At 41.2% G+C, this 16,194-nt stretch overlaps 1 protein-coding gene across 2 annotated transcripts in view; it reads right to left on the bottom strand.

Annotated features, from left to right (window-relative positions):
* ache (acetylcholinesterase (Yt blood group)) overlaps nucleotides 1-9,969 on the bottom strand; it is a 28,835-nt gene extending 18,866 nt beyond the window's left edge. The window contains exons 1-2 of one of the 2 annotated variants that reach the window (XM_084924675.1): nucleotides 9,753-9,969; nucleotides 9,318-9,484 (exon numbers count right to left, since the gene is read on the bottom strand). The gene's annotated coding sequence lies outside the window, so the exon portion shown is untranslated. The remainder of the gene's footprint in view (nucleotides 1-9,317; nucleotides 9,485-9,752) is intronic. The other variant, XM_084924674.1, reaches the window with a different exon arrangement.
* Between the last annotated feature and the right edge of the window lie 6,225 nt (nucleotides 9,970-16,194).

Raw genomic sequence — 16,194 nt, 5'->3', positions numbered from 1 at the left:
TTACTAAAGTAAACATAAAACCTGTCAGGGTCACAAGGTTGCGTGTGTTAAGTTAAATTTATTCATATAGCACATTGACCAAGGTGCTGTACATTTAAGATAATCAAAAGAGACAAAAACATAGGAAGACATGGCAAAAGTTAGGAAACAAGAATCATAAAATTAGAAGATTTGAGTGAGAAATAAGACCAATAAAAGCAGTACCAACTGATTCTGATTTAAAAGCCAAAGAATAAAAGTGGGTTTGCAGACAGGTTTGAAAGTGTTGGGGAGGTCCTGATGTGAAGGAGCAGTCACAGCAAAGGCTCGGTCTCCTCGGTGCTGTAATCTGGACCTCGGGACAGCTTTGGTCCGCAGACCTCAGTGATCTTGCAGGAGCGTACCAATTTAACAGATCAGAAAGGTATGAGGGTGCTAACCCGTGCAACGCCTCAAAAACAAATAATAAAATCTTAAAATTAATTCAAAAACTAACTGGCAGCCGGTGTAAGGATGCCAGTATGGGAGATCCCGTGCTGCAGCGTTTTGGACCAGCTACAGTTGGCTAACTGATGACAGGCTAACACCAGAATAAAGACTATTACAGAGAGTCGAGGAGAGATGAAATGAAGGCATGAACAGCTCTGTCAAAATCTCTGAAACAGAGAAATGGCTTCACTTTAGCAAGAAGATGAAAGAAACTGGACTTGATTACAGCATTGATCTGTTTATCAAACATTAGATTAGAGTCAAAAATCACTCCTGGGTTCCTCTTAACATCCTCCAAACAATCTAGCAAACCCTTCAGACGACTCACAGATCTACAAATATTTCAGGTGTAAAAAAATCACCTAACATGAGAGGCTGAATGTTGTGTTTAAAGATAGCAGAAAACTGCAAAAAATCACATTTAAACAGTGTTGGGCAAGTTACTTTGGAAAACGAATTAATTATAGTTACTAGTTACTTCTCAAAAAAAAGTAACTGAGTTAGTAACTGAGTTACAAGATTCTAAGAGTAATTAATTACTTAAAAAGTAACTATTGCGTTACTTTTAAAAAATGTTTAACCCTCTGGGGTCCAGAGTATAATTGGCCATTTTTAACTACTTTTGATGTTTCCTCCACATTTCACCTTTAAAAACTATTTATTTGCCTTGTTTGGTATCTTCCTTTTCAGCACAACCTCACGCGTCTGAATTTACAGTCATGTTTTCAATTTGACATACTGTATTAACACAATTGATCTAAAATCAGACAAAGTTTAAAAGTTTAAAACCACATGCACAAGTTTTGCAAACAACAAAGTTACCTGCAGCCATTTACCTTTTACCTTTTTTTAAATAACCATTTCAAACTATTTACAGAACAATCAGCTGTTCTTCAATAATATGCAACACAAATTATTTGTGCCACTCCAAAAAAGTAATTTCTGTCCACTATAAAGGAAACATCACAGCCTGATACCTGCAGGTCTGACAGCAGCAGGTGTGTCACTCCTGTTTCTACCTGGAGACAGCAGTCGCCTCATTGTTCTGACACACAACACAAAACTATCCACAACTCTACACACTAACTACACAAGACAACACATTAACTACACACTCCAAACACGCTAAACGTCACAAATCTCTCACGTCTCAAAACTCGCTCGCGCTCTCTCTCTCTCTCTCTCGCGTCACTCCTAAAACTTCCCCCTCTTCCTAAACAAACAAATATCATGTTGCCATATCATTTTTGATTGGTCAACATGGTGCATTTCTCCACCAACACGAAAGGGCTGGGGGGTTTTTGTTGTTGTTTTTTTGCTCATAAGCAGAGAGTGCTCGCTGCGCTGTCCTTAGACAGTAAACGTGACGAAACGATTGAGGAAAAACGCCGCGTATATATTGATTATCATGACTCTGGTTTCACGTGGCCTATCAACACAATTTATAAACTGGTATATATCACCTTGTTGCTTTGTCTTTAAGTGGTCATGTGATCGGCTTACCACGACTACTTTATTCTTCCTCAGTCAAACAGCAGCACTCTTGCGATTGTTTTGCCCCCTGAGCTCCAGGCGTTGTGCCAAAAAGTGATCGTCGGCACGCAGAGCTGCTTAAAGCTGTAGCGTCCAGATTACTTACAGCTACTTAGGTGCAACTGATATAAGATGCGGTAACCTGAACACAGCTTCAACCGTCTGTTTGTTGAAAATCTGTAACGCGACCGGACCGCATTTTATTGTTAGTAACTGTAACGGCGTTGTAACGATAGAAATAGTAATTAGTTAGATTACTCGTTACTGAAAAAAGTAACGCCGTTAGTAACACCGTTACCTGTAACGCCGTTATTCCCATCACTGCGTTTAAATTGTATTTTAGGCACCCCGCTACAAGCAGACGGTTACAAAAAGAATGTCATTTGTTTCCATTTCTTTAATTGTATCTATGAAAATGATTGATGATAACAGTTCAACAGGCATACAATATTAAAATTAACACAAAATTTGTGGTTTTCAGAGAACTATTAGCTGGAAACATCTCAGCATGCTGTGCAGTATAGAAATTCATGTCCTGACTCCAGCTCTATACCCAGTATGTCGGCTTCAGTGTTCATTACTTCCTGTAGTTTAACACAGATACAATTTAACTAGTAATCGCTGTTTTGTGTCGTTCATATCAGGTACAGAACTCTGGAGTTGTAAGAATCGCTCTCTTTTCTTCATCCATTTTCTTAATTATTCGTTCTACTCAGGTTTGTGCAGCTGTCACTGGACAAAACATGGGGCACACCTTGGACTGGTTGCCAGTCCACCACAGGGTAACACATACAGAATGACCAGTTTAGAATCAGAAGATCAAATTAATGTCTTTGAATTGTGGTGGGACGATGGAGTACTAACCCAATCAAGTAACAACTGCGACACAGTACACACCGTGGACCATCTACCTCCACAACCACATCTGGTTTGTCTACAAATCACAAGGTCTGTAGTACAATTCCTAGCTCCTCCATTCTACATCCTGAAGCCCAAGTTTTGTCCTACACACCCATCCCACTGTGAGTGTGCATGTGTCAATATTAGATACAAAAAATGAATATGTGCGTGGTCATGTGACTATGATGTGTAGTGCAAAGTGCTTTGAGCGCAGCTCAGTTACTTCCTTTTGTTCCACTGTGGAATTTCAGGAGGACTGAACAATATAGTGAGCTGGGATGATTTTACACTGAAACAGATCAAATATCAATTCTGCAATTATACTCTCTGAAATATCGCTCCACCACATCAGCACTACTTCACCTTGAAATTATTTGTGAAGACCAGAGACGGAAAAAACAAAGATAAAAATGTGATAGTGGAAAGACTGGTTCCAGTGGGGTGAAGAAGGGTAGAGAAACACACTGAGAGTGGGGCCAGGCCATGGGCGGGGAGAACGTGTGTCACCTCTCAAATTAGACCGAGGAATTTGTGCATAAGGTTGACAGAAGGATTGGTTTCACTGGGGGTGGGTTCAAGTTATGGCTCATGACTCTCAGGATAAAACACTGGAGAAGGAGGAACCTAATATCAATTAAAATCAATAAATAAATCAGTCCTGATATGATTGAGGAATGCTGAGAATAATTCAATCAATTTATGAAAAAACTATAATCAGACTGAAGAGACTCCAGTGCACAGATGGAGGACAATGAGAAAAGATGATAAAAATTAGAAAACAAGCGATTACTCAACCAATACACTTAGTTATGCAGCTCGTGGTGATTGTGCATTTTCATCCTTAGTGTGGTCAGACCAGCGACCTGTCCAGGGTGCAACATCTGTGCTCGACTTATTTTATTTAAAAAGTGACACAAGTATGTCACCAGTGCATCGAGCCAACTACACCAAGTCAGCTGAGAGGAGTTGCAGGGCACTGATTTTTAATGAGTATTTCAACAGTAAATATCAAATGCCTGTTCCTAGTGTGTACGTCCATCATTTGGTGTTATTTAAGCCACACTTACATGATTGTTGTTCCCACATCTCGACCACCACAGAAACAGGTGCACTGACTTTCCACTTACAATAGTGCATGTATAGAAATGCTCCTATGTGCAACTGTTAGTCATGGCTGTGGCTATTCATAGTGAGTGCACCACTATTTAAACGCGTAAACACAATCTCATAAGTGTCTTTGCTGTATGAAATCTGACACTTTACTAGTTAGTCAAAGATAATATTCATTTTGCTCTATCGAAGCATATTTAGCAACTGTAAACAGGACCTAGATGTTCTGTGGTACATGTGTGGCACTGTAGGGGTGTCACAATACCAGAAATCCACACTCAGTACAAATACCCAGTGGCGGTCCTAGCCTGTTTGGCGCCCCGGGCGAACACTCCCTCTGCCCCCCCCCCCCCCACACACACACACACACACACACACACACACACACACACACACAAAACATATCAAGGATTATACATTAACATAAAACTGTTGTCGGAACCATACTGAATTTTGCCAGAGACACACACACACACACACATGAAGAGAGAGAGAGTATGCATTGTATGCAGACGGCTACCAAGCAGCCATCATAATTCGTCACACAATGAGAACAGGACAAATCAACAATTGACAATGACTAATTAATATTAAAATCTGTAACATAATGTATTGTTTGGAGTTTAGTCTGTTACTGTTGCTATTTTTACCATTTCTTCTTGGAGCATCTGTAATTCACATTATTTCCTTAGGGATTAATAAAGTATTCTGACTCTGATTGTTTCAGGATGACCTGCCATTATCCAATCACACATCTGCTTACCTGCATCTTTTGCTCGTTTCTCCTCCTCTTCTTTTCTCTTTTTTCTAAACTGAGCACCTGATGGCTTTGAACTTTTCTTGTCCATCTTGGTTTTAAGTTTGCACTCCAGTATGAGCACCCATTCCCCAACTCGAGGATCACCACAACACCTTAGTTCACAGATTCACTTTGTCTTTATTTCTGAGATTTCACACAACCCAGGATTCAAATCATGAATACATAATGGGCTTGGATTTACATCATTATAAATGAAATGTGCTCTATCTGGAAGCAGCCGGCCCCCTCCCCTTTCGACGGGTTGTGTGTGAGACTTTACATCATCAAACTGTAAATTATAAAATTTAAATTGTTATTGATCCTTTACCCTGAGTCCTAAAGTGTATATTTATTTTCTTACTCTTCTTATATTTATTGTTTGTTTACTTGCACTGCTGTAACTGGAGCCTCGTCGTCTCGTCTCTCTATATACTGGGCTGTAGCGGAGATGACAATAAAGTTTACTTTGACTTCAGCAGCGAGCACTGAGGGCTCTCGCGCTCACTTTTCTCGTATAGAATTATAAGTCTGTATTATAATGTCTGGTGTTTTCGTGTTTGTTGTTTTGTTTTTATTTTGTTTTATTTTGCGAGTTGGTTATTAGATGCCACTCCAGCCGGTCAGAGAATCCCCCGCCGCCCCGCCCTCTCCTCCCAGTGCCGCAAGCAGCAGGCGCACCTCGCAAACGGAGGGCGCCCTTACTCCCAGCAAATGGGCGATAGAAAACCGATCGGTGCCTGTGCCAATCCCACTATGCGCTGGCTGATGTCGGGGCAGCATGAGTATGAGCAAATTTTTTTTTTTGTGCCAATGCCCGTGATGCCGCCCCGCACCACGATGCCGCCCCGGGCAACCGCCCGTGTCACCCGTATCAAAAACCGCTACTGCAAATACCCAGGAAAACACTCAATGGTTGATACCATTTTCAGCAGCACAGGGGGAAAATTTGACCCCCATCCCACAACAACAGAAGTAACGGCAAAGAAGTGACACCTCGGAAAATATATCAATACGTTATTGTAAAAACAGAAAAGTTCAAGTTGCCTCAACCTGCCCCCCCCTCCAGTTCACTCTGCTCCACCTCAAACTGCAGCTCTTCAGCCTACAACTGTCGCCTGCTCCAGATTTCACTCTGTATTTGCTCTGATTAGCTCTCCACACTCTGTTCAGCTCAGCTACAGCCTCCCCTCTGCTCTGCACAGCCAGCAACCCGCCTGCTAATCCACGTGTCCATAATTATTCGTCTGTTATCTAATTGCAGTTCGCTGGCCACGATGTTAATGATAACAGATGGCTAATGTGGCTATTCCTCATGCTAAACAGCTAATGTTCATATGCATGGCAGCTAGGTTAACATTTTTGATAATTGTTTAATATTTCAGTTGAAATGAGAGTTTTACTGAGCTCTGAGTTTAAGTGTTAAGCATGTTAACTACATCAGCTGTCGGGGGGAGGAGCTGTGGGCCTCTCTGTCTGCGGCAGTTGTGTGTGAAGTTGTGTGTCAGCTGCAGGAGGCAATGATGAGGCTGTTGGTACTGACACTGTCGCAGGGCTGAACTGAGAGAAGCATCCAAAAATGAAATGACTGTGCAACATCTGTAAGGTCCATGTGTCACATGATGCTACCAGTAGTGACACCAACCCTAGCCAACCCCCTCTGCTACTTAACTGACCAGATCAATAACCCAGCAGTCTGATTGACCCGATGCTACAGTATGATAACAAATAGTTGTTTTTTTTACACATACAGCAGTTATTAAGATTTATATTACAAATCTTTATACTTTTGCATATATCATAACCATTTAATCATTTGTGTTTCTCTTCCGTGTCATCTTAAACGTTCACTGCCTGCATGTAACGTAAGGGTCGCCAAAATCTGTATCGTGACACAATTTTGTTCACATGACCACAAAATACAGAGAGAAGGTTCTGAAAAAGCCCTGCAGGCCTGGCAGAAATCACCTGCTAGTTACATACAAAAATATGACTCTTTATGTCCTAATGTTGTGGTTTTTATGATTAAAAGACATCCCTGCTCCCCATAATGGCTGCACAGTATCTATCACAGCGTCGTCCCCTCCCACAGGAAACTGCATCTTTCTGTCTCCACACTCGGCACACACACGCAGGCTGTACAGGTTACTGGCAAACCCGGTTTTTAATATGTTAACAATAAACAGTAGAGCTTCAAGATAAATGCTACAATGAGAATATAACCCTTCTGCTTAAAAAATAAATATGATATCAAAATACTTCACCAGATGAATATTTATTAAGTGACAGCTTTAGGCCTTTTTTGTTCCACAGATAAATGACTTCAAAGAGATTTAAGAAAACAAAGCAAGTCACAATGTGCAAAAAATACACAGTCCAAACAAGCTCTGATAATAAGTCTAATAAGGGGTAAAATCATAGAAGTATTATTTTTATTAAATTAAATTACACAAAAGACAAGAATTAGTATTTAACATAGTGCACAAGCATCGTCTGTGTTGAATACAAAAACTGGAACAACTAGAAATAACGTACTAATAATTATATATTAATAGTTTTATAATAATTCATACATTCAAAATTTAATGATGAGCAAACAAAAGAAAACTAGCAACACGGCTGCACAGCCTGATGCTCCACGAACAAAAGCATTGTTTCTATCCCAAAAGTCCCCCACAGCGGGGATAGTGACACTCCACTCAAGTCACCCACTCAAATGAAATATAAATCCACTTGCATTAAATAACTGTCTTTCACAGCAGTGTTTATCTTTCTCACAGGTACCAGAGATAAAGAAATCTTCAGTTTGGTTTAAGCAAGAGTGCAGCCTGAGTACAGTGTAGGTGCTGGGACACAAGCTGAAAACTCACCTGTAAAGATTTCTAACTTGAGTGCAAAATAACACGTTGGAATAATAGGAACAAATTAAAGTGAAAATAATCGTCTTGAATCCTCTATGCTCGCCAAAGGAGCAAAGCAGCAGAGCAACCAAGCCAGAGTTTGGATCCAGAAATGTGCAGAGCCAGAATCACTTACAGATATTAACTTGTGTGATAAAACTGCACGCACATGCAAGTTTTATTAAATGAACACATTCAGTAAAACCTGCAGCGCTGATTAAACTTTGGCAATCACCCCACTGACATTGTATAAGGACTGAGTGCTGTCTGCTGCCAAAATAGCTTTTACTGTTATGACTTGGAAAAGAAATACATTCAAGCTACAGAGACCTGCAGATACAGAGAGGCAGGAGAAAATGGTTGCTTTGTTTTTAACTGCAGATATCATTCATTAAGGCAGGACTGGCTTGGTTTCAGGCTTTAGTGCTCTCGCTTCTCTTCCACTTTGAATGTGGTGCCGGCACATGTTACCAATCTGAATTATGGATCTATAGATTTTTGCTTAAAGCTGAAAGAAATTCAACTTGTGGAAGCTTCAGTGCATTAGTGCAGGATCAGCCTATCACATCATGTTTATCCAAATCCTCCAGCACGGCCGTTAGCCAAGCAAATCACATTATGCAGATATCCTGAAAAAGTCATGTAGCCTCTTATAATTTAGCATCAAATTGTAAGGAGAAAATGATAACAGGGGGTGTAAATAATCAGCTTGTTATATGAACACAATTTCTAGCAGGCAGCTAGCTTGACTAATTTTACCTCCTAATCAAAACTCGGCTAACTCGCCTTCTCATGACTGACTATGGCAATAATATGACAGTCTGTCTGGGCCTCTGTTGGTCACAAGATCAACATCTGTCCCTGCCATCATACCACAACCAGTTTTGAATGGGGAGAAACAGCCTTGAAATCTGATGAAAAACACGAATTTGTTACTGTCAGCATGACTTAGTAGGAGGAATATAACATTTCTGCAACAGATACATTGTATAAACTCTTTGGATGTGCATGAAACACTCTCGAAAGAAACTTTAAAGCAGTGTATGATTTTTAAACTTAGCCAAGTATTTGAATGCTTAAACCTAAATGAGAATTTACTGTACTTAAATCTAAACAAGTTATTTTTAGTGTGTATTAATAATAATTCATTTAAAAACTTACTAATAGTGTATTACAGAATAATATATGTGAAATGTAAACATCTGTCACATGTATGACCGGAACTGTGGTCTCTGTAGTTGTTCATCAGATAACCGATTAATCTGTGCCCATAAATGCAAATCAACAGATCAGAAGTCGTGACTATTTTATGAAGCGCACTGAGCCTGTGTTTGACCAGTGCTGCTGTTTCACCCACTGCTTTGACCACATACGAATCTACATGCTGTCAAATACATTTGGTAAAAGGGAAATAATATCATCAAGCAACAACACTGCCACTGGTTACAATGTTGTACTGTTAGAGTGGTGTACATTTAATGCAAAGAAAAAGAAGCATTTTGTATCAGCAATGTTCTAAAAACACCATCATACCTGAACAGACGCACCTTTACAGAAACGGTTCTGCAAACCAAACAAAGTTACAGTAGAATTTTACTAAAATCTCTTACATATCTGCCACAATATGAGCCCGGATGATATCCTGCCATGTTTCCCGAGCTCTGTAGTTCTGCTTACAGACAAGGGAGCCTTAAATTGCCAGTATGTAACACTGAGTTTGGCCTGGCGCTCTACCCGTGCTGGAGAACCGCATATACAGCACACAGTCTCACCGGTGCTGTGGAGCAAAAAAGAAAAAAGAAAAGGCCTGTAACCATGACCACCTTTGATGTAGCAACGATTAAACGGAATAACGTCAGTCGTGCAACACAAATACTGGTGACTTATTGCTCGAGTTTGAGAGCAGCTTCCTCGGTGTCAGAAATCAAAGACGCACACAGACCGCAGAAATGCTTCATTGTTATGGTTTTAATATAGCGCTGCCTCTTCGTGTCAGCTGTCAAGTGGCTCACTGAATAATAATAGCTTCAGTTTTTCGGTCTTACCCGCCTATTCCTTCGAAGAAAAGCCGAGGCGACGACTTGGTGCCTTCTTTCTTTCTTTCCTTGCTCTGCCCGGACAGCGATAATTACCCCGAAGAAAAGCAGAGGCTGTGAAAATGTCGATAGTAACGCATTAAAGCAGCGGCCAGTTTACGGACACACTCGGTCGGTTAGACCGTAAAGCACTGACAGTAGGGGGAGACTGCTCCTAATAAATACCGCTTGTAAACATGGAGCTGACACTTACTCTCGCGAGAGCACCTGTGGTGCTTTAAACTACTCCCCGATGGAAAAAAAAAAAACCACATATGGTGCCAAATTAGACACGTCTAAAATAAAGTGTCTGTGCAGAGACCAAAGAACTCATGGCTACATATTGTACACTATGCATCAAGCTGGAAGTGTAGCTGCAGATTAATGTAAATATTATTTCCTTTTATTTTCATTAGGTTTTGTTACTCTTTCTGCTTTCACACCACTAAAAACTCAGCAAGGTCCTCAGTTGGCTGCTTGTTTTAGGAAGGACCACCCAGCTTCTGTTTCCATGGCAAATGATAAAAGCAGAAAATTATATATACCGTGAATTGAATTTTGTAAATATACACTCAGTTATGCATACCTGTGAAATGAAATCCAGTATGAGAGCTCTACCACATATTCTACTGTCACCAACCACATGTTTTTGCCACGTTATAGAAGAAAGATTGAGACGCCTACTGTAGCAGACACGAGGCTACTGAAAAAGCCAGTCTGAGTCATAGTTTGTGTTTTCTTTGTCTCTCTATCTACATTCCTGCTTACTGTCCCCAAATACTTCCTGATATTGATGATCCTTGGCAGTCTGATTGTCTAACATCCGTCAACTATCGATCGATTGCATTGATCCCTTTTCTGCCACTGATCCATATTGTGAGGGCAGCAGCCTACGTCGAGACCTAGAGGCCTTCCTTTCTGGGGACGCCACCCTAAAGCTGATTCTATGGTCGAGCACAGAGAGCACGTTCGTCTGCCTGCAGTGAGCGCTGTTCTCAGAGGGAGGCAGTGTACAAAGTATGTGTTACAACCGGTCTGTGGCCACTCTTGCTTGTGCTGTTGTCGCTCTGTCAGCCGGCCACAAAGGAGAGCAAAACTATAGCACTTGAATTTGAATTTAACCTTATTGTGATCATAAATACATGAAATGTAACGAGAGTAGGTGCCTTCCTTATGGTGATAGTCATTCACACAATACACCATTGCATGTGGCATATAACACTATTGCATGAAAACACACATGTGTGGCATTATTGTACATCATAACAACTATTATATATGGTGCTAGGTGGTGAGTAATGCCCTGATGGCTATCAGATGGAAACTGTTCTCCAGCCTGGAAAAAACTATGATGGGATATGAGGAATCTTTTAAAATGTGGAGTTCACCAGCTGATGGTCTCCTGGGTAGTCTTTATTGTAGATGCTCCTCAGTCCTCTTCTTGTAGTCCCTCTTAGCCTTTTAATGCCTCTCTTTAGGTTGGTCCATGCCATGCTGTAGAAGGCCTTGTCACCAGACTTGAAGGCGATGTTCCTCTCTTGAAGCAGCTGCTGGACCTTCCTAGTCTTGGTTGGGAAAGACCCGGATGTGTTTCATCACAGTAACAGTCAGTGCAGGTCTTGAAAGCGTTCAAGTGAAACCAGTGGTAAAAAGTGAAAAAGTGACCGTGCAACCACTCTTTGTCAAAGGAGCTTGCAAAGAAAAGCGTCTGGACTTCTTTAAGTTGCTTGAAGACGTTTCACCTCTCATCCGAGAAGCTTCTTCAGTTCTAAGGTCAAATGGTGGAGAGTCCCAGATATAAACCTAGTGGGAGTATCCCCCCACAGAGGGACAAAAGGACCCCCTGATGATCCTCTAATCGCCTGAGCCAAGGTGTGAAACTGGGTGTGGGTCCCAATCAGCCAGAGTTTCGGGTGTGTTCATTGTGAAACCTGGCCCCACCTTATCATGCGAATTCCTGAGGTCAGATGGCCCAGGATGTGAGTGGGCGTTAAGGCGTCTGGGAAGGGATCTCAAAACTGGATTATAGATGGCAGAGAGTTGGTGTCGTAAACCACCGCCTCTGTTCAAAGATGGTCGCTCACAGTGGACATAGATGCTTCTTTCACTCCTCTTTCAAACCATCTGTCCTCTCTGTCCAAAATGTGAACATTGGCATCCTCGAAAGAGTGTCCTTTGACCTTAAGATGCAGATGGACTGCTGAGTCTTGTCCTGTGGAGGTGGCTCTTCTGTGTTGTGCCATGCGCTTGTGAAGTGGCTGTTTGGTCTCTCCAATGTAGAGGTCTGGGCATTCCTCGCTGCACTGTACAGCATACACCACATTGTTAAGTCTGTGTTTTGGCGTTTTGTCTTTCGGGTGAACCAGTTTTTGTCTGAGCGTGTTGCTGGGTCTGAAATGCACCGGGATGTCATGCTTGAAGAAAACTCTCCTAAGTTTTTCTGATACACCGGCTACATAGGGGATGACAATGTTGTTGCGTCTGTCCTTCTTATCCTCCCTCGCTGGTGTCTGGTCTTCTTTTCTGTGCCTCTTTGCTGACTTTAAGAACGCCCATTTAGGATAGCCGCACGTTTTGAGTGCTTCCTTTACATGCGTGTGTTCCTTCTTTTTTCCTTCAGGCTTAGAGGGAACATGTTCTGCCCGGTGGTGTAGGGTCCTAATTACTCCAAGTTTGTGTTCCAGAGGGTGATGGGAGTCAAAGAGGAGGTACTGGTCCGTGTGTGTGGGCTTCCGGTAAACTTCGATGTTGAGTTTGCCGTTCTCTTCAATGTGCACAGCGCAGTCCAGGAAAGGCAAACAGTTGTCCTTTGTGTCTTCCTGGTGAACTTGATGTTTTTATCCACAGCGTTAATGTGCGCAGTGAAGGATTCCACTTCTTGTGTCTTGATTTTGACCCAGGTGTCGTCCACATATCTGTACCAGTGGCTGGGTAGACTACGATGACCTGGATGACTGAGAACCTTCACAGACATACAACCACTCTTTGTGATTTTCATACTGTAATTTTTTTATCATTGAAGTTTTTTTTCACGGTTCTCCTGTTCCCAGTGAACATTATATTGGAGGACTGCATGGAAGAACATTTTGGATGGGTGAAAACCTCTCTCCGCCTCGGTCCAACCAAAAAGTCTACACAGACGGACACATTTGTGGGACCATAAAATTAACCTCATTCCCGATAGGCAGTCTTGGCAGGATGGGACTGGATTGTTTGCCAGTCTACACAACACTACACTCTCTCTACCCTGGAGATGGTAGAGATACACTACATGAGGGCCTATATCTTACAATAGCAGCTTGAAGCAACCGTTGTTGTGAAGTGGTGCGCTATAATTAACATGTGAGGAGTTTATACTGTCAGACTATGTCTGTCCCCAAAACTTAAAAGCATGTAGTAGAGTTTAAAATGTAACAAAAGTGGTATAAATAGTATATAATAGTAATGTCATTTTAAATTCTATGTTTATTAATGAGGTCAGAGTAGGTGGTTCACATTTCACAAACCGAGAGGCCGTCTGTCTCGTTGTAAGTTCATGTTTACATTTAAGCCTATAATACTTGGATATTGGATATATGTTTTACAACCAGACACTCGTCCCAGACGGCATTAACTCTGACTTTAGCTCTCCTGTCACAGATGTTCTGTAACTTGCACACAAAGTTGAGGAATATATTGTCTGGTATGTGTTTCCGTGTGTATTTGTTCAACTCAGCATCAGACACATTTCCACTTTTCCACAAATTTGCAAAAAAATTAACAAACACATAACAATTAATTGAGCATTAGGATACTTGTAGGTTTTCCTTTAATTTACATAGGAAATATTTAAAGACAGTAGTAATTACATCTGAATGGTCTTTGTACATTAAACATTAGTTGCATTGTTTATGATAAAATGAAAAAAAACCTTTTCTCCTCCTGATTTCAGACCTCCAGCCAACATACAAAGAAGCCCAGTGTGTGCTTTGCCTCCCACAGTCCCCAGACATGCATCTTAGCTTTAATTATTCTGGTAGGTTGTGGTCTGAAGCACTTTGAGTGAGACTAGAAAAAAGTTATATAAATACAAGTAAAAATGCATGAATGCAAGTACATTGTATTGTTCACAACTTGCCAGTTTAAATTAGTTCTAATGACGTGGTTGGATAGTTTTTTAAAATCTTGTTCAGTGCTTGTAATAAAACACAACCAGCTGTTCTATTTTTACATTAAGTACATATTCACATCACAGTGAAGATCCTTTGCAAAGCCAGCCATCCAGTGCATGCACACTGTTATAATAATAACATTGTTAACGCCATAAAACTACCTTGTCTTCTAAATATGTATCAATACTTCAAAAGGTAGCTCACAGAACCATAATGTCAGTCAATGTTCATTGTTTGCACACAGTCAATGGCAGACCAACATTCCTCTAATTCTAAGCGTGACTTCTGCTGCCGCTGTGGGATGTTTGCCAGGAAAGTTGTCTTCTATAAAAGTCAGCTGTTGCCTCATTACAGCTTGTCTATTCGTGCAACAAACCCCCAGATAATATCAGGAGGTTGAAAGTTTCTGTGGACGTATATTTACCATGAAAAAAGTGGTTGTTTGCTCTGTCAAACAGATCTAAGCAGCCCTGTGGCTTTGCATTAACATCAAGGAGTATAATACTAATATCTATGCAGCTGTATTAACGTAATTCAATACTAAACAGTTTACGGATGCAGTGGCTTGTTCGCAGGCAGAGTATACAACTAATAACAGTTGGCTGTTAGAGGCCCTGCTGCTCTGGGTTGGATCTTATTTATGGTTTTGTTGCTATACTGTCAACAAACACCTTCACATGAGCCCCTCAGCTGCCATCTTTCAAACCTTAACTATGTAATGTTTAAAATAATTCGACACTTGAACAAAGCTGTGCGGCTGCATGGCAGGGTTGGAATGAGTGACCTATAATGAAGATTAAAAAAAGCCTAATCTAAATTAAGCAAATTTATTATTTTATAAATGCTAAATGGAGGTTCTTATATCGCACGTTACAAAACTTGCCTGATTCACACAAGCACCTTCTATCTAACTTAGACGAGGAGCAGACGAGGACTGAACCATCAACCTTCTAATTACTAAGTGACCTGCTCTACCTCCTGAGCTTTAGCCAAACCGTGTCAGGTGTGTTCATTTATTTCTTACAATAAATTACCTACATGCGGCGGGTGTGGTTTGTGGCTCAGTTGCAGGGGAGGGGAGGGGTGGAGCAATCATCTCACCATGGCTCCCCTATAAAAGATGTGCTGGGACCTGAGGTGGACAAGTGTGTGTGTGCTACAAAGAGGGCAGCTGTGTGCAACTGTAAACGCTGTTGGTGTCTGTCATTTCCACACTACACTTTTTAATGTTGGGTTTAATTTATGAATAATTTAAAACAAATAGAAGTTACATAGCTGAAAATCCATCCATGCAATTTCTTCCATTTACCTGGGGCCTGACCTGGGGCCTGACCTGGGGCCTGACCTGGGGCCTGGTCACAGCGGCAGCAGCCTAAGCAGAGAATCCCAGACCTCCCTCTCCCCAGCCACCTCCATCAGGCTGTTCCATGAGTTCATGTGAGCGGGTCAGTACCCTTGCTGCAGAGTTTTGGACAACCTGGAGATGAGCCAGCCCTTTCTTGTTTTAAACAAGTAAACAGACCATTACAGTAGTCCAGTCTTATAGAGACAAAAGCATGAATGATCATCTCAAGTTCACTTGTTAACACGAGTGATCTAAGTTTTGAGATGTCCTCAAATGGAAAAAGAAGGTTCTTACTCTGTTTTAAGTCATGAAGCTTCGTCAAAAATAACATCTAAATTTCTGAGGCTATGCTTCTGCAAGAGACCCGAATCACCCAGGTGGTGTTTCATGTCAGACATTGCTCTGCCCGGTGCAATAATCAAAGTTTCAGTTTTGTCTGGGTTTAGCTGTAAGTAGCTGTTGTTCAACCATTGCCTAATATTTGTTAAGCAGTCAAAGTGCAGAGTTTGTGAACTTCAGAAGCCTTAAATGAGCAGTATAGCTAAATATATTTAGCAAAAAGAAGAAATATCAATAAACTGCTGTATTATCTGGCCTAAAGGAAGAATGTATATTAAAAACAGAATAGGTCCCAGCACAGAGCCTCGAGGAACTCCATGTAGCAGCTCTGTACATTCAGACATGATCTGGTTTGCATACACACTAAAACTCCTGACATTATGTAGGATGGAAACCACAGAAGGACAGAGCCGGACGTGCCAACCAGATCGCTCAGTTTGTTTATCAGGACGATGAGTAACTGTGTCAAAGGCTGAGGAGAGGTCTAACCTAAGACCAGGATGTATTCTCCAGAATCTGCTGACTTCATAATATCACTGGTGACTTTAAGTAGTGATGTTTCAGTGGAATGCATTTT

Source organism: Perissodus microlepis, chromosome 3 (assembly GCF_051167445.1).
Source record: "Perissodus microlepis isolate ML-2025 ecotype Zambia chromosome 3, ASM5116744v1, whole genome shotgun sequence".
NCBI lineage: Eukaryota > Metazoa > Chordata > Actinopteri > Cichliformes > Cichlidae > Perissodus > Perissodus microlepis.
The sequence above is the reverse complement of the archived record's forward strand: the minus strand, read 5'-3'. Positions and strand labels throughout refer to the sequence as shown.